At 38.7% G+C, this 25,513-nt stretch overlaps 1 protein-coding gene across 4 annotated transcripts in view; it reads left to right on the plus strand.

Annotated features, from left to right (window-relative positions):
- Positions 1 to 13,154: 13,154 nt before the first annotated feature.
- Positions 13,155 to 25,513, plus strand: part of ARAP2 (ArfGAP with RhoGAP domain, ankyrin repeat and PH domain 2) — a 222,008-nt gene continuing 209,649 nt past the window's right edge. For 3 of the 4 annotated variants that reach the window (XM_086705258.1, XM_086705256.1, XM_086705260.1), the window contains exons 1-2: positions 13,155 to 13,250; positions 19,759 to 19,852. The gene's annotated coding sequence lies outside the window, so the exon portion shown is untranslated. The remainder of the gene's footprint in view (positions 13,251 to 19,758; positions 19,853 to 25,513) is intronic. The other variant, XM_086705261.1, reaches the window with a different exon arrangement.

A 25,513-nucleotide genomic window follows, 5' to 3' on the forward strand; every position in this document is an offset into this window, starting at 1 on the left:
ATCTAGAGGCCTGGGAGGTTTTGGATTAAGAGCTATGGGATGGTCTGGATTTGAGCAGGCTAGAAGATAGAGAAAAGGAACATTCTAGGGTAGGAAATAATCACATGATCAAAGGCATGGGGGCACGAAATGACCCAGTGCAATCAAACATGGGAAAGCCTGGCTTTACAGGAAGATTCAAAAACAAGTCGGAGGAAGTGATGTAAGAAGTATCTAATAACTGAGGAGAGTCGGGAGAAGAAGTTGGAATTTTGTTTGGCAGGCAAAAGAGAGAAATTAAGTATTTTTAAACTAAGTTAAAAATATGACCAAAGTTGTGCTGCAGACAGTTTAGATGGTAGAGACCCAGGAGGCAGAAGGCTTGAGGGCCCATATTAGAGCAGCAACAGTACAGGCAAGGAAGGAGATGTCTTGAGAAGGGGGTTGATATCAAGTGACTAGAACTCACTAAGTCATTAGAGGAAGAGGAATCAAAAGCATTGAAAATCCATTCATTGATTTAAGAAATATTTATTGGCCATTGGTGGAATCACTGTGCTTGGAGAGAGCATGAGACTAAAACGTTTTAGTTGAGATGAGCAAATAAATGACAGAACAATTCAATGAACTAAGGAATTTAGGAAAAACGTTAGAATAGGTGAGTAGATAATTTGATTAATTTTGGATTTGCTGAGTTTGAGATAGCTTAGGACAGTTCTTTGAAATGTACTATAAATTAAAAACAAAGAATAATATTGGCATATTTGAATGTCATCAGCAAATAGGTGATGGATGAGTCCCTGGAAGTAGAAGAGATCAATGGAGATTTATACTATGCACGTTTTAATTGTTGAATAAAACTGATAGTGAAATGCTGAATATTGGACCAATACACCAATACATTTTTTTTCCTTCTAGATAGGTGGTAAATTTCTTTCTCGGGGCAGGGGGGATTAAAAAAATCACCCAAAAACATTTCAGCCTCATTGACATTTGCTATCCTCAAGTCCAAACTTGTTCTCTGTCTGACTTCCCAAGTACATGTAATATTTGCAAAGTCAGACCTACCACTGGCCATTGCTACATTTACTTGTTAAAACAAGCATCTGCATGTTCCTGCATCTTGTTTCCAGTTAATTGAAGTCACTAACCATGGAAAGAACTGACATTTGCAATCAAGATTTGTGACATCCACAGACACTAGCTCCTAACATTTATCTTGGTGGGTTGAACATTTGATTGGCATCTTCACTGTGGCTACTAGCTCTTATCACTACTAAGACTATCTTTTACTTTCTTTACTGAGAATCTTTGCTTCCACTGACATTAAAGCAACTAGCAGGCAGCCTTCAATTCCTATGCAACATTGTATGGTTGAAAAACAACAGTTCTCCTTAACATGAAAAGCATCACGGTGAGTAGAGATGAAATTCAAGTGAAGTTGATGGTCACTTGTGTACTACAGGAGAGAGAAACTTCTGCAATGGACTGAACAACCTGTTGATACTAGTCAGGAGGTGAGGACAACATAGTTTGAAGTGTGATAAAGTATGCTACTTTCCATGGAAATTAGAGTGAGCCAGGGTTGATAAGTCAGATGTAAGCAAAGGGGTTACATAGGCATAAGGTCCTATGAGTCACTGTTACAAGTCCTGTTATCTGATTTTGTTATTTTCTTTGAGTGCCTGTAGCTGGCTCCATCAGAGATTTGGGTACAGTGAGCACAGACTAAATTTGCCCCATTCGAAAACTCTTGTTGAATTTCTGTTCATCTTTTATCTGATTAGGACAAGCTCATACAACTGAATGATGTGTGGAAGGAAAAAGGAAAATTAGTTGTTTTGTTTTTGTTTCCCCCAATTCTTTGTTACAGAATTCCCAGTGTGCTTATCAATTTTTAAAAGTATTTAGAGAATAAGTAGTAAAATTCGAAGCTTAGGCTCCTGGTTAAACAATGTAGGTTAGATATATATTCTATCTCTGCTTCTCCCAAAATGCCACTGAAGAGGGTAAGAGAACGTATAATCCCTAAAGGACAGAGAGAATGGGTGATACTGTGACAGGCAAGAGATGTCAACAAACTTTGGGAACATCAAAAGCAGCTGGACTAAGTAAAGGACTTAACAGGCAAAGAGAGCACGTATAGGGGCGAAAATAGGCCAGTTCATGCCACGCAATCTCAGAAGGTACCAGGAATTAGAGACATCTAGTACCTCTAACAGTGAGAGTGAAGGGGGGAGCATAAGCCAGTTTTTACTGGAACTCAGTTTGGGGAGCAGTTAGATTCCTAAATCCCTTCCTCTGTTCCAAATAGCCAGATAAGTCTCTCTCCCACACAGCAGAAGCTAGAGACTTTCTCTATGAAGAAACTGCAGCAGGAAGGTAGGAGGCCTGGACTTCGCCAAGAACTGGAAGGAAGTGCTATGATGGCATGTGTTAAGAGAAATCTGACAATGTTAAATAGTGAGGTCCCACGCGACCGTGACCGTTGTGCTCAGTTCCAAGAACAGGGGCCTGCAGGCATAACCTCTCAGGCAGAAGATTAGAAGTTTCCTCTCTAGAGTAATTGAACATCCAAAGAGAAAAATCTATTAATAGTGAAACTTTTGGTGCTCCTCCCCACCCCCCATCCCTGACCCCATGCCCCATCAACAGTGAAGGACCCAGTCTGTCATAAACCCCATCTAAAGCATAAGAAGTTACTGAAAGTTTCTCCTAATGCCTCACTTTTCAACGTTTTTATTTTTTTATTTTTGGGACAGAGAGAGACAGAGCATGAACGGGGGAGGGGCAGAGAGAGAGGGAGACACAGAATCGGAAATAGGCTCCAGGCTCTGAGCCATCAGCCCAGAGCCTGACGCGGGGCTCGAACTCATGGACCGCGAGATCGTGACCTGGCTGAAGTCGGACGCTTAACCGACTGCGCCACCCAGGCGCCCCACTAATGCCTCACTTTTAAGAATGGAGTAAGAATGCTGTTTCGAAGGGACACAGGCACCCCAATGTTTATAGCAGCACTATCAACAATAGCCAAAGATGGAAAGAGCCCAAGTGTCCATTGATGGATGAATGGATAAAGAAGATGTGGTATACACACACACACACACACACACACACACACACACACACACACACAATGGAGTATTACTCTGCAATCAAAAAGAATGAAATCATGCCATTTGCAACTACGTGGATGGAACTGGAGGGTATTATGCTAAGTGAAATTAGTCAGAGAAAGACAAAAATCATATGACTTCACTCATATGAGGACTTTAAGAGACAAAACAGATGAACACAAGGGAAGGGAAACAAAAATAATATAAAAACAGGGAGAGGGACAAAACAGAAGAGACTCATAAATATGTAAAACAAACTGAGGGTTACTGGAGGGGTTGTGGGAAGGGGGATGGGCTAAATGGGTAAGGGGTACTAAGGAATCTACTCCTGAAATCATTATCGCACTATATGCTAATTTGGATGCAAATTAAAAAAAAAAGAATGGAGTAATAGACAAGTGAGTCAGGCATTTGAAAAAGCCTCTGTTATGACATTAGACACTGAAGCAAACATGAATAAAAAATTTGAGAAAATAGAGCTAACATAGGGAAGAGGAGAAAATATCAAATAAATCTATAATTAGCATCCTTAGAGTCTAGGATTAGAGAACATAATGCATCTACAAAACAAAACAAAAAGATTTTCTAAAAAAAGGAACATTTGGACAAGGGGAAAGAACTCACAGAAATTAAAATAGGACAACAAACAGAAATTTTTCAAACTGGTATACGGGTAGAAATAAATAGTTGAGGAAATTGCCCAGAAGATTAAACAAAAAGACAAAGAGACAAGAGGGAAAAAAGGAGGTTAAGGTCATTCATCCAGGTGGTCCAAATAATAAGTCTTTTCCCTGGAGAGAGAAGACTGAAGGAAATAAATTATCAAAGAAATAATATAAGACAGTTTCCCAGAACTGGAGAACTTCATATTCTGGATTGAAAGGGCAATACATGCAAACAATACATGCAAAAAAAAAAACCAATACATGCAAAATACATGCAAAAAAAAAAAGGGGGTATAGCTAGTCATGTCATAATGAATATTCAAAACACCAAGGACAAAGATCCTAATAGCCTCCGAAGAAGGAAAAAGGCTCACGTTTAAATCAAAAGGCACTGAATTTCTCAACAGCAACATGAAGACCTAGAAAATAACAGATTTGTGACTTTAATATTCAGAGGAAAACTTCTTTGTAATTTAGAATTCTGTTTCCCCCAAACTATCATGCAAGTGTGCAGTGACACGAAAAAGAAATGGTAATTAATGTGATGGGATGGAAGGATTGGCTAACGCTATGGTGAAAATCATGTAGCCATATTGTGATATTGAGATTTATAATAAGAAATGTATGTTAGGATTTAGACCCCATTTCTTGACAGGAGCTACTAAAACTTTTGGAATTTCCTGAGCAGTGAGAGCAATAGGGTGGCCATTGTTATATTAATGAAGTGGCTATAGGATAGCCCTTTGGAGGAGGGCTGGTTGTCAGGGGTTGAACCAGGAGACTGGAGGGTTGCAAGTTTCAGTCCCACCCTCATAATCCTACTATCAGAGAGGCTAGAAGGGCTGGAGTTTAAATCAATCACTACTGGCCAATGATTTCATCAATTATGCCTACATAATGAAGCCTCCTATCAATTATATTTTAATAAAACTGGAAAAAAATAAGAAAATATTTTTTAAAGTGTTCAGGGGGGCAGGGTGGGTATTTTCAGGTATGCACATATCAAAAAATTTGCTTCCTGTATACACTTTCTTGGGAAGTTACTAGGGGTTGTGTCCATCAAAAACAGCAGAGTGAACAGGCAGAAAACGGCTTGGGAAATAGAAAAGCCAGCAAAGAGAGGAACAAATTAAATGCTTAAAAGGAAGTCGCAATGTTACAGCAATGTGATAGGCTTCAAGAGCTCCTAGTCCAAGGGCGCCTGGCTGTATCTGTTCGTGTAGCATACAACTCTCAATCTTGGGGTTATAAATTCGGGCCCCATGTTGAGTGTAGAGATTAATTAAAAAAAAAATAGCTCCAGGGTCCTTCAGTCATCTGAGCGTTCAGGAGGGCTGTCTACAAGAGGAAAATGGAACCAAAGAACTATCTGATGTTTTAACCATTCAAAGAAAAGTTTTGCAATTCTACTGGAAAATTTAGGGGAAGAATTATTGGTAACTGAGCAAATCAAATCAAATAAGACAATTAATAAAATTAAATTCTAAAGGAAAGGATATATAATCATAGTATTCTGTACAGTACTGCTCTGGATAATATTTTCATAGCCATAAAAACAAAAATAACTATAATTACTTTTAAGTAATACTGGTGATATCAGCACATACCAGGATGGCGACAGGAGGCATGTATGTAGAGAATGAGTATAAATGGGATAGATAAGAGACCAAAAGGCTTCTTTCTTTTATTTTTTTACAATTTTTTTAACGTTTATTTTATTTTTTGAGAGACAGAGCACAAGCGGGGGAGGGGCAGGGAGAGAGGGAATCAGAAGCAGGCTCCAGGCTCTGAGCTGTCAGCACAGAGCATGATGCGGGGCTCGAACTCATGGACTGTGAGATCATGCCCTGAGCAGAAGTCAGAGGCCCAACTGACTGAGCCACCTAGGTGCCCCCAAAAAAGCTTATTTCTATAGCAGGAAGTCAAATATTTAAAAATAAATCAAAACTTTAAGAATAAGAGGAAACTAATACTTAAGAATCTGGAGGTAAGTTCCAGAAGAAACTGCTAAAAAATTGAATGTGATGTGGGAGAGAGGAAAGCCACTCCTGACCCACAGGGGCTAGTCCAGGGCTATCTGCTGGGCCGTAGTGTTGCTAGGGACCCGCCTGACATTCACTGCTAGGCTCTGGTGTTCTCCTGTTGAACATAAAACATTTCACAGAACATCAATATCATACAAGGACACTCTGTGACTATAATGAATCAAGACACAATGAAGACCACTTTATAATCATGTCTAAACACAGACAAGATATGAGCACTGACCTAGCCACAAAATACCCAACATGTCCCTATTTCAGCTCATGTGGCTGAGGCTGCTTCTTACCAACTAAGCTTTAGTATTTCTCTGGTCTTCCATCCCTATAGAGAAGATTTAGTGGAATATCCAATCATAGAATTGTTCCCATTTCTTTTTTTTCATTATTTGTTTATTTATTTATTTATTTATTTATTTATTTATTTATTTATATTTGAAACAGAGAAAGTGTGCACAAGCAGGGGTGGGGCAGAGAGAGAGGGAGACACAGAATCGGAAGCAGGCTCCAGGCTCTAAGCTTTCAGTGCAGTCTTATGAGGGGCTCAAACCCATAAACTGTGAGATCATGACCGGAACTGAGATCAGATGCTTAACGGACTGAGCCACCCAGGTGCCCTGCATTGTTCCCATGTCTAAACAAATTCTTATGCAGAGCAAGAAATTCCCCCCAAACCCAATCCTATAAGTCTCTTTAACTTAGATACCCCACGGCTCCCTGTGATGTGAGTTCTCCGTTGCTGAAATGAGTAATTAACTCTATCTATTCGATGATAGGTGCGTTCTGGTGGCCTTTGACTGTAGATCATTGACAGATACTTGGGTATTTCAGGTGGGAGGTGGGAAAGGAGCAAGTGCTGTTGCTTTTCTTTAAAGTTGTTGTCATGTTATCAATTCTTAAGAACTATATACATATCGGGGCGCTTGGGTGGCTCAATTGGTTAAGTGTCTGACTCTTCATTTCAGTTCAGGTCATGATCTCATAGTTCCTAAAATTGAGCCCAGCGTTGGGAGTCTGCTTGGGATTCTCTCTCTTCCTCGCTCTCTGCCCCTTCCCCACTCACGTGCTAGCAGACACACACACATGCTCTCTCTTGCTCCCCCCCTCAAAATAAATAAATAAACTTAAAATAAAGAACTATATACATGTATTACTTTGATATAAATGAAATATATATATTAAAAAAGAACTAAGGCCAAATGTTGCATTCACTACGAGGTCCTTTGGTGATGATATTAAAGTTGCATAACATATTCACATTAAGTGAGTTACTGCAAAACAACAAACACATATTCTAATTGACTTTATAAAGAGTATATTTTGACATTCAAATATGCTTGGAATACAGTGGCAGGTGTTCAAGAATGAACTTAAATTAAAAGTAGTCAGTTGAGCTTGGCATGATCTTCAAACAGAGGTGGAATAATTACCACCTGGTAATGACCCAATATCAACTACTTTATCTGGAGCACAGAGCTCTAGATACAGCAGAAGATAAATGTTCGATGATTAAGACGATGATGAAATGTAATAAACCGTCCACGCATTCTTCTTTTTTTAAAAAATCATACTATTCTTCTTTAAAAATTCCGTAATAATGTCAAATACTTGCTTAGGGTTCACTTTCCCAATTAACTCATCAAAATCACAAACACCTTATTTTTCACACAAGTTTTAAAAATTAGGCTCCAAATAAAGGCCACATAGACAACTAACTCTGTTATTGATTTTCATATGAATTTAAACAACTGAAAAACTCATTAAAAAGTATGCCAATAAAAATGGTGACAGAGCAATTTAATTATAGATTTGAAACTTATCTTTCATTTGTGCCATTTTTATGTGTTGATGAGAAGTAGAAGAGTTGATTTAATTTTTTAATGTTTATTTATTTTTGAGGGGGAGACAAAGTATGAGCAGGGGAGGGGCAGAGAGAGAGGGAAACACAGAATCCAAAGGAGGCTCCAGGATCTGAGCGGTCAACACAGAGCCCCACATGGGGCTCGAACTCACTAACCGTGAGGCCATGACCTGATCCAAAGCCAGACGCTTAAACAACTGAGCCACCCAGGAGCCCTAAAAGAGTTGATTTAAACTAAGTCACCAGATTTGTAAAGCTACAGAGCTACAGCAGACATGTAACAGATAGTTACATTCTTTTATAAGTAAATTCTCTATCTTTACCATTCAATTGCAGTAATAACTGAATTTGAGATGTCTTGTCATACCTGGGAGTTGAATACTTAAAGTCTTTGTTGCCAAGTTCTATGGTCACTTTACATAAAGAAAGAAAATGGTCTGTTCAGGGTGTCAGGGACTGTATTCGAACTGAAAAGTAATTAAGGACATTCCATTATTTGGTTAGCAAAAGTTCCTTTTTTAATAGCATTAATGGCCTCTGAAATTAATACCAGTGTTTGGACTACAGCTTTGCAACACTTCCCTGTTGAGTCACTGATGTGTTTGTCAAGATTATGACTCTTTATACAGTCATGGGCCTATGACATGAAACCAATGAAGCAAAATTTTGTGAAATAAAAACTGGATAGTTTCCTCTCTGCCAAAGTTTTAGGAGACAGTTTCAAATGAGGGTGTGCCAGATGCATTGCTACTGTGTACTTCATGGTATCCTAGTATTTAGAACGTGTTTCTATAGCTTCCTCATGACTTGACTTCTTCCAGGGTGTGATTAAAGTTTGGAAGGTAGTTCTGGCAAAGAGAAAGAAGAAATAACGAAGGAAAAGTCTAGAAAGGAGAAAAAGGAAGAGTCTGATATAAACTACATATTTCTCCAAGTTTGCTTCCAGTTTCCCTCCTTTCCTGTGGACAATCATAACATAATGTGCCAATGGAAAATGACTGTGGTGTCCTAGATCTCAGCTCCACAAAGTGACCTTTCACCTATACTCTATGATATCTCTGAGAGACCTATTCCTAGTCATGTCATACAAGGACTCATGTCTTTGAAAGTGGAATTGACACCTTGTTCCTCACACTGAAAAAATAAATTTGCAAGAAACAAATTCTTCAGCATGAGCCACACCCTCAGTATCATGGAAACTCGTTTTTAAAGTGAGGACAGGATACTGAGGGATGTGTGATGTGCTGCTTTTGAGAAATACTACGACTCTTCCAGTTGGATGTGGATGGGCTAAGACCACCTCAGGACACCACAGTATTGTCATTGCCAGGAGAACAATATTACACACGTTCAATCCTCAAGTATCTTTGCTGCTCAGAAATAAAATCCACTATATAAATAGAAAGTACTAAGCTCCTCAGCACCACAACTTTCTCCCCTCTTTGACCGTTGTTATCTTGACTCATTGATCGGATGCATTCAGCTGCTGTCTTCAGTTTATGTCCTTCCACTACAGATACTAACCATGTCCAATATCAGAAAAGAAAATGTCATCAATCTTTTCCTTTTGTGTCACTTTCCTCCTTATTGTTCTGATCTCCAGGTTCTGGGTCACTCTAAGATCTCAGTGAATGCCAATAGGTGGGAGGAAGACAGCCATAACCGGCCCTCGGCAAGCATTTGTATTATGAAATTATTACAGGCATCTCCTTTCTGGAATGGCGTCCCACCTACCTCTCCCTTTCAGCATATCTTCCCTGTTCTTTCTCTCTTGCTGCCTTGAATCAACTGCCAAAAATCACTTGGATAAACGCATTTGCACTAGAGTCTTGGCAGGTCTGTGAGTTTCCTCACCAGCATTACCTAATTTTTTTTTTTTTTTTTTTTTTTTTTTTTTTTGGTATGGATCTGCAATAGTACCTCTCAGCCTCTGCATTAGGTCTGCACATCAAGAACTTTTTTTTTCTGTCATTTTGAGCACTGTTAGCAATGCATGATTTTTCTACTGTTTTATTTCTTAATTCAGAATTAAGCTATACAATTTTAAGGGAACTTTATTTAAATGTAAAATACTAAGGGGGTGCCTGGGTGGCTCAGTAGGTTAAGCGCCGACTGGATTTTGGCTCAGGTCATGATCTTGCGGTTTTGTGTGTTCAAGACGCACGCCGGGCCCTGTGCTAGCAGCGTGGAGCCTGCTTGGGATTCTCTGTCTCCCTCTCCCTCTCCCTCTCTTCTCCTCCCCCACTCGCACTGTCTTTGTCTCTCTCAAAATAAGCTGTAAAAAAATTTTTAAATACTAAGAACCAGAGTAAATTAATTTCTGGGATACCTGGGTGGCTCAGTCAGTTAAATGTCTGACTCTTGATTTTAGCTCAGGTCGTGGTCTCACGGTTTGTGGCACCCCTCTGAGCCTCTGCTGTCAGCACAGAACCTACTTGGGATTTTCTCTCTCCATCTCTTTCTACCCCTCCCCCACTCATGCGCTTGCTCTCTCTCAAAATAAATAAGTGAATAAACAAACAAACGTTTTTTAAAAAGGAGTAAATTAATTTCTGTTCTCCTGAGGACTCATTTTTTGTTAGGACAGGACACCGGCGATCCAAGATCGTGCCACCTTGTAAAGATGCTTTTACAATTATTGATAGACCCAGATAACAGCTCCACTGTAATCCCAGGTTCCCATATTGAATTAAATCTGCTTTGGGTTATTTAGGTCACATACTGCATAAACGCCCTCTCTGTGTCATTTCTCTGTAAATAGTGAGTGTGCTTCGGTTTTCTCTATAATATACATTTATTTTTGGACCTCATTAAACAGGTTAAGGAAATTTAAATAGGTCTAGCCAGTAGACAGAAGCTAAGGCTGAAGTTAGAAGTACTCTCTGTGGTATTATCTAACACCAAGATGAGGGGCGTTTTTAACTCTGGCTGCTACTTACAAAGAAGCTAAGAGCATTATTTGAAAATCAGGTCTGAAAATCAGGCCTACGCTTTTTAAAATATGCTATTATTGCTTAAGCAATATTAGTGTTGTTTTAAACGCAATAGATAGTGATTGCTGTAAGCCATCCTTGTCGGGTGGGGGTGGGAGTGAGAAAATTGTAGTTTAAATAGTACAGTTCAATTTGTCTTCATACTCCTTTTGCTGCAAATACATTGTTGTAATCCCACCTTAATCTTAAAACAAATTTTTTTAATGTTTTATTTTATTTTTGAGACAGAGTATGAGTCAGCGGGGGGCAGGGTGAGGGGGCCAAGAGAGAGAGGGAAGGAGACACAGAATCCAAAGCAGGCTCCAGGCTCTGAGCTGTCAGCACTGAGCTGGACGTGAGGCTCCAACTGAGATCATGACCTGAGCCGAAGTCAGACGCTTAACTGACTGAGCCACCCAGGCGTCCCCATCCTCTTTAATCTTAAGCTGGTTTGTAATTTTCTAAAGTCTAAGATCATTCCCGGAAAAAAAAAAATAAACTAGGTGGTTAGGCATTAATTATTTAACTGCATTTTAGTAAAGGTGCCATATGAATTCATTTGATTTTACAGGAGGGCATAGTAAGTCAATGCCTCTGTATGGGAAGCTTCCTTATGTTCTGAAAGAGTTAACCCCTCTGTGCCTCATTTATGTCTTAAGAGGGACTGATGATACCAGGAGAAATATATCAGTATGTTCAACACTAGAGGACGTTTCTTATTTCAGAAGTACAAGAGAAATAATGTATTCATCCACGGGAAGAGCAGACTCCTCTGTTTGGGTACTTTTGAAAACCACAATTTTATTAATTAAATCTTCAAAAGTTTAACGATAGCTTAGAATAGTAAAAAGGAGCAATTTCTAAAGAACTGACAATTACTAATTCAATTACTGGAAATGCAAGGAACCTTCAGCTTTACCCTGTGGGATAAGTTATAAGATTTTAAATATACATTTTCAATATATTCAAAGTATGCTCATTAAGAAATTCTATGTTTTTAAAAAGCACCAGACTCCCAAATATTTTATTGTACTTTATTTGTTCTCACCTCAGCAACATGCTCAAAGCTTAATACCTGAAAAACAACCTCAACATTCTTAAGAACCCAGAAAGTAGAGCACTTCAAGGAAAGATAGCACGGAACATGTTAGGAACTAGAAAAAAAAAACAAAAACAAAAACACAAAGAACAAGGAAATACTTTCAATATGCCTTTTGAGAGGAAGAGATGATCCATGGGAGGACTATTCATGTGAGTATGTAAGTGTGTTTTGAGGATTTTTGCAGCAGTTGAAATCCTTGTTCAAAGGAAGAAATAGCAGTGTGTTCGCGTGACCTTGTAGACTGATATTTTGAGCCATTACTTAATCCAGCAGCTGTGGCAATGCCCTTTTGTATGATACAAAATAAACAAAGAAGCAGAATATAATAAGGCAAGTGAATTCTTGAGCAAGTCGACCATGTGCATACAGCTTCAGCTTCTATACAGTGTGGACTGTTTCAATGTGAGAATGGTGATCTCCTCCTTACAGCTTAGTTGTGAGATTCGGGCCAGTCATAGACATTGCAACCTGTTTGGGGACGACTTTAATCATCACCCTCGAGCCATGACTTGCACAAAGAGCAAGACAAGCTAATCAGCAATAATCCACTTGAGAGAAGCTAGGTGTTTATCAACAAACCTCTGCTGGTAAAAATGAGGACAATTAACCTGTACATCTACATATTACAGAGACTAGGAGCCTGGCAGTGAGATATTTGCCTATCAGTCAAAATATATTGTGGGTATATCGTGTGCCGAGCATTCTCCTCATCCTGTATGTGGTTTAAAAAAAATAGCTTTGTCCTAGTGGATCTTAAAAATATAGCAAAAATGGGGCGCCTGGGTGGCTCAGTTGGTTAAGTGTCCGACTTCGGCTCAAGTCCTGATCTTGCGGTCCGTGGGTTCGAGCCCTGTGTTGGGCTCTGTGCTGACAGCTCAGAGCCTGGAGCCTGCTTCAGATTATGTGTCTTCCTCTCTGCCTGCCCTTCCCCCGTTTGCACTCTGTCTCTTTCAAAAATAAATCAACATTTTTTTTAAAAGTCTAGCAAAAATGGCCAAACATTGCATTTAACAAGAATCAAAGAAAACCAAAAATTTACATCAAAAGAACAAATAAGCCATGTGTTAAACAGGGGTTTAGAAGAATGAATGCTATAGACTAGACTCAGGAGAGGAAGGGGAAGAAATGACAAACAGCACGGGCAGGCCAGTGAAGTAGAGGATGCTACATACAAATGACTTTAGACTGAACAGTGGACCCACAGATGAACCAAGAGTGCAGCAATCAGGAGAACTTCATGGTGAAACCGTCCCCAGGGATGCAGCCCAGCAACCACGCTGTTGCCCCACTCATCACCTAGATAGACCAAGCACATCCTGTTTCCGTGGGGACAAGAAGTGTGACACAGCTAGCATCCTGAACGTGAAAACAACTTCTTCTAACTTACATACCAACGTTTTTCAGTGATGACAGTCTTCTGCTCAGTCCTTGAGTCTCTCAGGCTGGTGGATGAATGAATTTGGTTGGTCCAGAGAAAACTCTGTGGATGTGAGTTTGAATGAAAACGTAAGCATTGGTATGTGGGTTTTTGTTTTGTTTTGGGTTTGTTTGTTTTTGTTTTTTGTGGTTTTTTTGGTTTTGTTTGTTTGTTTGTTGACCTACAATAGGTAAGGCACTGGAAGAAACAATTTTACTCACACCTTCTCCAGAGGATCCTGGGATTTCTACTACTCCTCTATGGTAATTGCCAACATGACTTTTCCCCCTATGTTTACTCTCAAATGATTTTCTAGGATACAAAACTGGTAAACCTATGGAAGTATATAATATAAGGTAATTCATTCCAGCCCCTTTGAGTTGAATCTTGAGATTCACAGCATTTGGATCTCTCATAAGCCTTCCAAAAAGTGCTGTTTTTGTGCTGTGGCTGATTGCATCTGTTGCATAAAATAGTTTCCTTTGAGGTTTTGAATGATACATCCTTTGGGGAGCCTCAATACCAAGATAAAATAGAGCTTTATAGCACTTTTTAAGCTCAGATTCAAGGGATTTCCTACAAATAGGGAGTTCCTTTTCAATTTTTTACAAGAAAACAGCACCCACCTTCAAACAACTGTATATGATGCCAGAAATACAACTAGCATCTAAATATACATATATACTTACACACACATTCTAAAATGTGTTCCATGTGCTATGGAGAAATAAAATCCAGCCATTTTGCCGAATGTCAATAACTTCAGTTTTAAACCCTCAAGCAAGATAACCCATGAGCAAGATAACCTACAAATATGTTCACTCACTACAAATGTTTACTAAGCATCTACTATGTGTCAGATATTCTGTTAGGCGCTGGGGATACAAGTCCCATTCCTTATGGAACTGAAAGGAACCTAGAAAGACTTGCATCCTGTTGTGTAGTTCAGCCTACCAGGAGAGGCTAACTAGCTGACTAAGGTAGACTTAAAGAAACAATTGCTAATGCTGTGTATTCTGCCTCTCTTATGTATTTTTGTTTAGAGTTTATCTTAGTGCTACAGGTAAAAGGACAGTTCTCAACCTGTTGCAGCCTGTAAAAATTATCTGATTACTTCACAATAAAGTTAATACCAAATTCTTTCAGATCTGACTGTTTTGTTTATCTTGAATGCTAGAATAAAGTAATTGTGCACAGTTGTGCTTGAAACAAAACAAATCACTATTTCAAAATAATTATAGAGTGTTCTCCTTTGTTGTCAAGCATAGTCTCTGATTTACGTGATATGTACCAAAAAGTGTGTTTTTATCCTGGTTATCGTTCCACAGAACTACTCTAATGACAAAGAAATTGTAAATATATTTAGTATCATTGTTTTCCCCATCATGAACTTGTTCTTTTGACTGGTGAAATGTCCATTTTCACGATGTCAGATCACTGAATGGAATTTTGAGTTCTTGGAACTTCAAAAGGCTCATTATGTAACATAACATTCAAATCTAATATGAAAGGAAACACTTCACTAGAGTCCACTTCCTGAGTGTGTCTTGTAAGTAGATGCACGTTTGGACACTTCCTCTTGCTAACGCCACCTCTTCTTGTCATTCCTGTACGTGTTCTCTTAGGATAATTAGACACTTGAATGTTGAAATCCATAGAGCTTAAACTTGAAAGGAATTCTACACTTCCCGAGCTGGAAGTAATCTCTTAGGTGCCCCTAGTTCTACCTTCTGCTTTTATGATGAGGACACTCAGGAAAGAACTATCTGCAGTGGGTGAAGTTTTGCCACAGAGCTTGTCTGCTGCCGGTTAGCTACATTTTCCAGTTCTGGTACCTAGCTCAGGTGAAAAAGATTTGTCCTTTGAACAAACAAACATGAATTATAAACTTCATGCACTTCCTTGAATTAGAATTATTAAATTATTCATAACTCCTTTAAGTGTCATTTATTTCTTGGCTCAGGTCATGATCTCACAGCTTGGGAGTTCAAGTCCCATGTGGGTCTCTGCACTGACAGCTCAGAGCCTGGAGCCTGCTTTGGATTCTGTGTCTCCCTCTCTCTCTGCCCCTCCCCTGATTGCGCTCCATCTCCCACTCTCTCCCAAAACTAAATAAACATGACAAAGAATTTTAAGTATCATTTATTTCTAAAATTTGGTCAGTAATTTGTAATCATGGTTTGAATAGAGTAAGCATTTATATATAATATATATATTATATATAATTTAAAATGTTATAGCTTTTTTTATTCCTCTCCCATCCAAAACAAATATAAATATTTTATGGTTCTTAAAATAAACTCATAAACATTATTATTGTTACAAATAAAACCAGAAAGATCAGAAATCATACAAAGAGAAAGGGGGAAAATTACTAGAAAAGATTATGATTGTTACTAATAAAAACAGATCAGAAATCATACGAAGAAAAAGGGGGGGGGAATTACTAGAAAAGAGGCAAATTGACTCTTTTTTTTAAGTTTATGCATTTCTTTGGGGGGGGGGGCGGACAGAGAGACAGGGAAAGACAGAATCCCAAGCAGGCTCCATGTGCAACACAAATCCCTAACGTGGGTCTTGATCTCATGAACTAGCGAGATCATGACCTGAGCTGAAATTAAGAATGGGAGGCTTATTAACTGACTCAGCCACCCAGGTGCCCCTTTTTGGTCTTATTTTTAGATGAAGAGAGGTAGGAAACATTTCTGGTACTGAATTCTAGGTCATTTTAGCATACATATCTTTATGTAGAGAACACTAAAATAATGAACGAGGCCTCTGCAAGAAGCTTTGCAAAATCATCGAACTTTCTTCGTGGTTCTTGCATTGAGTTCAGTGAAGGCATTTGAACGTTAAATTGCATTACTGGGAAAGAATTTTCTTTAGCACAAAAGAGTTTTAACTTAGATATGTGTATTGCTGATAACCTCAACTGAAGCAGGAATGGAGTTTAAAGCAATTGAAGAAATGATTAGCTTACCCCATTCAATTACTTAAACAAGGGGGCCATTAGATCGATGTGACTGTAATGCTATAGTGGCCTATATAAACAAACCAAAATCTAAGCTTGTAAATGCCTCAAGATTATGAAATGGAAATGCTATGGACAACCAATCACAAATAGCCAACTAAGCTTCAAGCTCTAGCTAATCAAATAATCTCCTTTCTTTGTTTCTGCACTTCATATAAGATTCTTCCCCAGCTCCTGACTGGGTTGTGTTCTGGACCACTGTGGTTTAGGTGCTGCCTGATTTGAATGTTTTGTTTTGTTTTGTTTTTTTGCTCAAAGAAATCCTTAAATTGTTTTTATTAAAATTTTTTTGATGTTTATTTTATTTTTGAGAGAGAGAGAGACAGAGACAGAGCGTGAGTGGGGGAGGGGCAGAGAGAGAAGGAGACACACAATTCAAAGTAGGCTCCAGGCTCTGAGCTGTCAGCACAGAGTTGGACGCAGGGCTCCAACCCACAAACTGTGAAGCCATGACCTGAGTCGAAGTCGGACGCTTAACCTACTGAGCCACCCAGGCACCCCAGTCTTTAAAAATTGTTAATATGGGCCTCCGTTTATCTTTTAACATCCCTTACAGTCTCATTCAAATATGATATCAACTATGTTTTGGGTAGAATAGATGCCAGCTCGATCAATGTTGCATTGTAAACAGAAGAAGGAAATATATATCCACCTGCTTGGATTACCTGGGACTGTGTAGGGAAACTTGATACTCTTCCCAGGATATTCTTCCAATGTTGGCTTCATTCCAGCCAAAGTCCTGGTATGGAGACATGAAAAGGGAGTGGCTTCCATGAGTCTTCATCAGTGTGGTCTCAAGAAAACAGGATTTTCTCCTTCTAACTATAGGACTCTCTAGTCATAGTGTGGCTGTTGTCAGGGAGGGCAGGTTATGTAAACCACATAAATTCTACATTAAAAAAAATACATATATGTGTTGAAGAGAAGAAGAAAGAAAGAAAGAAAGAAAGAAAGAAAGAAAGAAAGAAAGAGAGAAAGGGAGAAAGAAAGAAAGAAAGAAAGAAAGAAAGAAAGAAAGAAAGAAAAGGAAAGAAAAGAAAGGTGGGCACTCTAGAATCAATATCCAGGCAGTTTTTATTGGTGATATAATCCAACCATGAAGGTCGGTTTTTCTATATTAATCATCACTTTTTTAATTTCCCCTTTTTGCTGCTAGACCTTCCTTTCTTAGGGTGATGTTATTTTTCTTTTGCACTCATGTTAGTCTATGTCCTCCAAGAAGCAAACACCAGTACCAGATTAAACATGCTAGAAATTTATTAGGGGAATTGCCAGTGAGAGACAAGGGTAGGGAGCTGGAAGAGGCCTCATCCTGAACTTGGGTGAAGGAAAGAGAGAAGGAAGGAAGGAAGGAAGGAAGGAAGGAAGGAAGGAAGGAAGGAAGGAAGGAAGGATTCTAGATGGGACTTGCAGTTCTAAAGAAAGTCGAGCATGGCAGTCTGGGAGGTCTTGAGCTAAAGGTTCTATGGCCAGAGGAATCCCCAGTCTCCCAGGAACAGACCTGCCTTAGGATCACCGCCACACCCAGTCATTGGCTGCAGGCCAGCGGGGAGGCGTGGCCAGCACTTGGCCAGGGCCAGCATTGCTTTTACTCGCAGCAGAGATCCAAGAGACACACTCCCAGGGCTGCCATAGCAGCCCTAGTTTACCTTAAGCAGAGTTGTTTATACTACTTTCCATTTTTGTTTACTTAATATACAATAATAATTACTTTCTGAGCATTCACCATGTGGCAGACACTGTTAAAACTTTTATGTGCATTATGTCATTTCATCCTCACAACCACCCTGTTATTATTCCCATTTTACAGAAGATTACTTAATAAGTTTCTTGCACGGACAGGCTGTGATGAACTATTATGTCATCTTCATTAAGTGGAGAACTATTTCCCAGAAACCCCTCATCTATATGGTCCCCCTGCTGATAGTTTGCCAAAAGAAGAACTTGCAAGAGATTTGAAAATTGGAAGTGATGCAGCAAACATTATTCTCTGAAGGTTGTTTTGCAGCCAGATGAAATGATGGACAGAGGAGGCTGTGATCAGTAGGTTTCGAGTGCTTTTCTTCTTCCTCTGCTTTGCCAGTAGGTTTTCTTGCAGCCAACTAGCCCTGACGATCAACAGTGACCTCAGGTATGCCTCAAAGCACTTGACTGTGGACCCATCAAGTTGGTCTCCACAGAAAGAGCAACTCTCCATAAAGCTCTCCATGGGAACCCCTTTTATGGTTCCAATTTAGCAACCGGCTGTACTTGGCTTCTCAGATTGGCTGCTTGCTAACTACTCTGATCTAAACTCTGCCTTCTAGACTTTCACTTCTCCAGCTCCTCCCTCAATTGTAAAGTCTAATTCCTATAATAAATCCTTTTTCCCAGAACACAGAGTTACTCTCCTCCCCTGCCAGAACCCTGACTGATAGAGTAACCGTGCAAACATCTGTTGAATGAATGGGCAATTTTGGCCTAGCCCAGGGATTAAGACATATGTAGTCAGTCTTCAGAGTCCAGTATCCTTTGTTTTAGATTAAAGTAAGAACAATTCATTTGTTTAAAATACCAAATATGCAAGAAGAAAGTGTGACCATAAATTATTGAAGTCGAAGCCTGTCACTGGCAGTGTCCCATATACAAGTTCATCCTATAATCTTACAACGTGTGATGTGCAGGGCCAAATTTTTGCCTCTCTCAAATCAAATAAGTACGAAAACCTATAAATGTACCTACCTGAGACTCTAGACTTTTGTGTCCTAAAAAGCAGAGGATAACGTTCTAGCCAAGAAAATTTTAGGGGTGCCTGGGTGGCTCAGTTGGTTAAGCCTCTGACTTCGGTTTAGGTCATGATCTCGTGATTCATCGGTTCAAGCCCTGTAGTGGGCCCTGTGGTAACAGCTCAGAGCCTGGAGCCTGCTTCATGCATTCTGTGTCTCCCTCTCTCTCTGCCCCTCCCCTGCTCGTACTCTTTCTCTCTCTCTCAAAAATAAGTAAAACATTAAACAAATTTTTAAAAATACAAAAAATAAAATTTTTAAGAGCAGGCATTATCAGTCAGGCCTCTAATATTAAAAATGTCTAACATGTCTACAATTGTCTGCAAAATATATCCCCAAGACACTGAATGGAGTTAGTTTAATAATACTATGTCAATATATAAAATTGAGTGTTGAAAAATATCTTGCAAAAATAAGGCTTTGCCATAATTTCTATCAAACTATTTTTTTTCTGAGAGTAATTTTACAGTACATTTATCTCTTTTATGCTTTTCCACTCTAATGTTTGAACAATACAGAATCAAAATTTTAACAATATATATATCACCAAAGGTACTATCACACCAACCTGGGAGAAAAAAATATGGGGCTGTAGTAAGAGTTGCACACAGTTCTTTTCTGTGCTTCCTGTATTTATCTATTGTGTCTGCCCCAAATATGTCTCTCTGCAAGCCTGAGGTTGGTACAGCTTTGCTAGCTAATGTCCTATTACATTCTGCCAAAAGGAGTCACTAGAGGGAGTTTAGAAACAAGGGAGGGGGAGGGGAAGGGCAGAAAGAACCTTCCTCTTCTTTCTTATTTTATCTTTCAGCACTGCCCAGCAAAAGTGACTGTTTATTCTCACTCCGTTTGGCACTTCTAGAACAAGATTCATCATTTGCCTTAGAGAAACCAGCACCAGCCAGGTGGGTGCCCCTGATCAGAGGTCTGAGTCTGAGCTCTATGAGGTTCCTCCTCTAAGCTGCTGCTATGGTAACTTCCATCTTTTGCCTTTTGTTCCCATAGCTCTTGGGGCAATACCTGCTAGTTCTTATTAGCTCTGAGTTTACCCTCGTGTCTCCCTCTTGCTCTGAAAGCTCCAATACCTGCGTCACTGTTCCTTATTATTCAATCTTCCTTATTGAAGCCCTGAATGTGAATTCTGTTTTCCTGACTGGACCCTGTCTGATACCTTCATTTTTATACAGCTTCTAGCAAATAAAAGGGGTTTAGATGGCCTTCCTTACCTCCTTCTTCCCCTCCCCTATTTAAGAGTGTTTTAAAGGGTTGCCTTACATGTCCTCAAGAAACACCCTGTCAGCTACTATGGGGCACCTGCAGTTTCCTCTACTTCTCAGGTTTTTTGTGATGTCTATTGCCCAAGCCTTGAAAGCTGTGATGAAACTTTGGTCCTGCTGATAAGCGTCAAAGGTGAGGTCTTCCTTGAAGGTCCAAATGGTGATCCATCCTACTTATTTTGCTGCTCAGTAGACTGTGGCCATTCTTTGCTCCAGAAATTTCCGGCATAATACAACCTTCACTCTCCAGGGCTGCTTTCTTTAATGTACTTTACATGTTATTTTTGTGTTGGGTTCTCAGTATCTTTTAGATTGTACAGCACAGCTTTCACTTTTAGTGTCTATTTTATGACAAGTCCTACCGTATGGCAGAGGTCTGAGTCATGGGCTGAGCTGAAGGGCAATCTGTGTCACTGGTAGAGTGAAGTACTTAGAATTACCCACGCTTCCACGGAGGGGAAGAGGTCCCACCCCCATGCCTTCCCTCCTTCAACCAGATTATCATCAATTTTATTTGTTTCATTTTCATTTCCTCTGAAGATTTCATTTAGACAAAGGAGTCTTCTGCTACAAAAAGATTTTCAAAACTGGCATAGAACCTCCAGAGGCACCCAAACTTATCCAAATACAAAGATAAAAATACCTAGGTTCCAAGCAGAGGCCACCACTATAAATGTAAAAAATGTATATATTTACATGGTCTATGATTCTTAGGATTTAATACAAAAATTTCTCCCAAGTTTTATAATATTGAAAGAAGAATAAATGTGCCCTTTATTTGTTGAAGAATATTGCTGTGGGTACCTGGTCTCCCAGGAAACACAAAACCTACTTTCCTTGAAATGATATTTATGGCACCAAAGAACTTAGAAAAGGTGTGGAGTGACATTTAATGCTTTGGAGGCTCCAGAGTACATGAAGAACTTCCATACAATTAAAATGATCATAAATCAGAACCTCTGGATTTCACTAGTTAAATAAGAGAAAAGTAAGAAATGTATTGAGCTTCAGATATCTCTAATAAGATATTGTACTTTGCATTAATATGCATTAGTTCCAAAGAGTAAATGAAAATTGCATATGAAAGGAATTTGAAAGCTGTGAATTTCTAACAAAAAAATGACACGTAGCTATTTGCAGTGCTCTTCTCAATAAAAGTGAATGCCTGGGAAAATATTTGAAAAGATAAAAAAAGAAAAGAAAGGTAAATGAAAATACAGAAATTTAAAAGATATCAGAACTCTGTATAGGTGAGAGCTATATAAAGACAAGATTTTAAAAATTGACTTAATTTGTTCAAAGTGGTAAATTCACTATGCATTAGTGTTTATTAGTTCTAATAAGCAAAATGTGGGAAAATTTTGGTATTTAAACATTGAGCCATTTACTTGTGATAGTTGCAATAATTTCTGTGTGGTTCCAGAGATTTTTTTTTAAATACTTTTTTTCCAAAGGAAAATGATCATTTATAGAAATTTCTATGAGTTTTTTTTTAAGATTTTATTTTTAAGTAATCTCTACACCCAATGTGGGGCTCGAACTTACAACCCTGAGATCCAGAGTCACATGCTCCACCAACTGAGCCAGGAAGGCACCTCTCTGTGAGATTTTTTTGATGTGTTCTATCCTCACAGATTTTAGAATGGATTGCTGTAATATAGATTTATCTCTCACACATTGTCCATAGGTAATCTCATAGAAAGCCTGATGGTTTTCATATGTGTATTTAGCTAGAATAAGTATTCTTTATTGCCTATGATGTCACCTCTATTTAGTATTTAGTATCACTTGTATTTCATTTTCTTCTTTATGATGCATTTAATCCAGTAGGAATAAATGAGACTGTCAGTAGTTTAAATGACTATTCCTTGACCCTTATAAACAGGTATCATTCATGGACTCATCTGCATGAGCTTAATGTTGATCTTTTATGCTTTAACACAATCTGTATCTTAATAACACTATAGAGACATAGCAAGTATTTTTTTGTCTCTAGGTGGATCCAACAATAATTTCTAACAACTTTATAATACTTTTGAAGATGTTTGATGTATCTTCCATCATGCCAGAAAGATCCACCCTCTCCCATCCATATGAAGAAAGAATTTTTGTTGACTCAGACTTCACACCATTCCAGCCAACTGGCTCTGCTATTCAATTTCTAGCAGAAAAGATTGCCTAACATAAACTATTCTAAACCTAAAATACAGTTTTGGGTAGGGATCCATAATTAAATAGCTTGTAGCTAATGACTGTGACAAAAAGTGCTAGTTTTCCCCAAATAGTCATTCTCCCCGTATTCATTTAGTAAAAAGAATGATGCAATTTTAATTGAGCACATGGATACCCAGTATACGGATTTCATTTCTTTGCCTCCCATAAGCTAGACATGACTATTTCATTAAGTTTTAGGCCATAGGTTATGGGTAGAAATAATGTACAGTTTCTAGGTCTGGCCTATAAAAAAGGACACTGTGCATTTTCTTCTCCCCTTCTCACCAGCTGGGATGTGGATGTGATGATGAGAACTAGAGCAGCCATAATTGGCTATGAGATAAATTCCAAATGTTGATCAAGAGCTTGATCCAGTTCTGAAATACTTTTATGTGAACTAAGAGAGGAAGAAGCTTCTGTATTATTTAGGGAACTGTTATTTTGTCTCTTGTTGTTACATCCAAAGAAGCATAAAACCCAAACACGTAAAAATCCTATACTGGGCTTTTGAATAGAGTGCGTAATTCTGACTCAACTACTTATCGCCACTATGAATTTGAGCAAATTCCTTAATGTCTCATATCCTCAGGTTCCCTTCCATTCTATAAAACGTGGGCTTCTATGAGGATCAACATACTTAATCCATGGAAGTGCTCACCTCTGTAATTGACTCAAATTAAGCCTTCAAAAATATTATCTAGTCTGATTGTTAGACCTGTATGTCAACCCATTCAATTATATTGGTTATTTTTGGCAAATAACTATTTCAAGAATTTCTCTATAAGTTATGTCACTAATTAACCTAGTTAAATTAGTTATAGGTCATAAGGTACTTTACTAGCTCTTTTAGGGCTTATATCAGCATTTGCTACCATCCACTCACAAATTTTCTAGGTTAAATTTTTCTGTGGTATAAACTTTGTGATCTTTACCCTCAGCTGTGAGTAGAATTGGATTCCAGAATTGATTTTTAGTCATAAGGATATCTTATTTCATTTCCATGAAGAGGTAGACAGACCTTCAACTGAGGCCCATACCCTGGAGGCCCTATGATTTTCATTTGAGTTTGTCACCCTTGTTTCCAGCTTGAGGTCCTCGGATCTTGAGCAGACATCTAGAATAGCTGTACACTGGAAATATTTTAAAGATCATTTCCTTTAACTCATTTTGACCAAAAAATTCTCAATAGTTTTGCTGTAAGAAGCAACAGTCAATAATGTTCTTCGAGGTTTACCTATAAGATGTGGGGTTCCCTTAATTAACTGTACCAGCTTTACTGAAAGTGTGGTTCAGCAAACTAAAGGTGTTATACAAAAAAGATGGTCTCTTGATCTGACAGACCTGGGAAATGATAAATTAGGCAAGATTAAACAGGTTTGGTCTTGTGTGTGTGTGTGTGTGTGTGTGTGTGTGTGTGTGTGTGTGTGTTGCAGGATTCCCACAAAGACTTTACTATGATAATGTATGTCATAAATCTCTAGGAGAGAGTATTGATGAAACCATTTTTCAAACTTGAACAAATACTCTAGTTTTCATAAAGCATTATGTAGACCTAATACAAAACCTTAGTTTGGATTTGCTAATTTTATGACTGACTTAAGCAGGGCCTTTGGAGAGCTGCATGGGTTCTCTGCTGGCATAACCATCCCATCAGATTAAGTCAATAGTCAAATGCTTTCTGGGATCTATCTTTACTCCTTTCACCCTTTTAGACATTATATGTTAAAATAATGACCATTCCCTGGGTCTGTCCTCAGGCCAAATTCTGGTTTTCTCTTTTTCCATTGAATCTTGCCACTGAGGGCCACTGAGACCCCTGTAGGCCTAATAGCCAAGAACCTTAATGTTTTCAAAGTCTTGGTATGCTCTCCTGCCTATGAAGCAAATCTATGTGCTCTGAACTCACCATGATATTCATGTTCTTGTGGATGACCTGCCTAATAATGTTATGACCTGAACCCATTTTTTCTCACAAGCTACTGTGAATAATATGATTATCTCCAATGTTCAGAGATGCCACAAAGAACCTATAAAGTGGAATTTAAAATGCATAACTAGATTCCTAGAAATCATAACTAAGTAAACTATAAATTTCATTAACTATGAGAAGAAATTTTAATCAGAACACTGTTGAGTAGATTACTGATGCTATATGCAAGAAGTTGTGTGAGGGGGTAGATGGATGACTTTGAAGTCTTGGGTCTTGTTATTGTTTTGCATTGTTTAATTGGAAGATTACAGTCATATATAGGCCTGTACCCAGGAAACACCTCACTCAGTGAAAGATTTCTATCCATAACACAGAGATGACAACTGCTGTCAAAGTCTGTTATCTGGGCAAACCTTTGGCAATGGATACAAGAATCCATTTAAATATCCCAGCTCTAGTCACTACTTAAACTAATCACAGTCCGGTCCCAAGGGTAGGTGGCCTGATGTGGTAATTGTGGTGAGCAAGACCTATGCATCTGACAATGGTACTAAGCTGAGTTCCAGCTCTACAATTTATAAGGTATGTGACCTTGGGCAAGTTAAACTCTTAAACCTTTAAGTACCCTCATCTATCAAATGAGGCTAATAATAGAATCCAATTCATAGAGCTGGTATGAGGATTATGAGAGACAGTTTATGCACTGAACTTGCATGTGGATAGTTAATAAAGATGACCCCAGCACTAATAAATATGGGTAGTATTTAATAAGTATGACCACCCACACATGCACAGATGCCTGGGCTCCTGTAAAAAATGAAAGACTCCAGCCTTGTGGATGTAGTGACGTGTTCTTACAACCTGTCTCTCTCAAATGATACAATTGTCCATTGACTCTTCCCTACTATTCTTAGCCATGTTTAATATAGTATGGGCAGCAGTTTGAGCTTCAGCTTTGAAAAAAGGACAAGAGTTCACATATCTGTAGTAAATGCCATCTGTGTATCTTAAAATTTGCTGAAGACTCTGGACTGTATGAAAGGTCTGAAGTAGGCACTCAGTCTAGTGGAAGAAACTTAATGTACCAGGAAGGGCCTGACGAGAGGTGTCAAAAGCTGCTGGCTGAGAGGAAATATTTCCAGCAT

The sequence above is a fragment of the Puma concolor genome, chromosome B1 (genome assembly GCF_028749965.1).
Source record: "Puma concolor isolate L17-30 chromosome B1, mPumCon1.1.hap2, whole genome shotgun sequence".
NCBI lineage: Eukaryota > Metazoa > Chordata > Mammalia > Carnivora > Felidae > Puma > Puma concolor.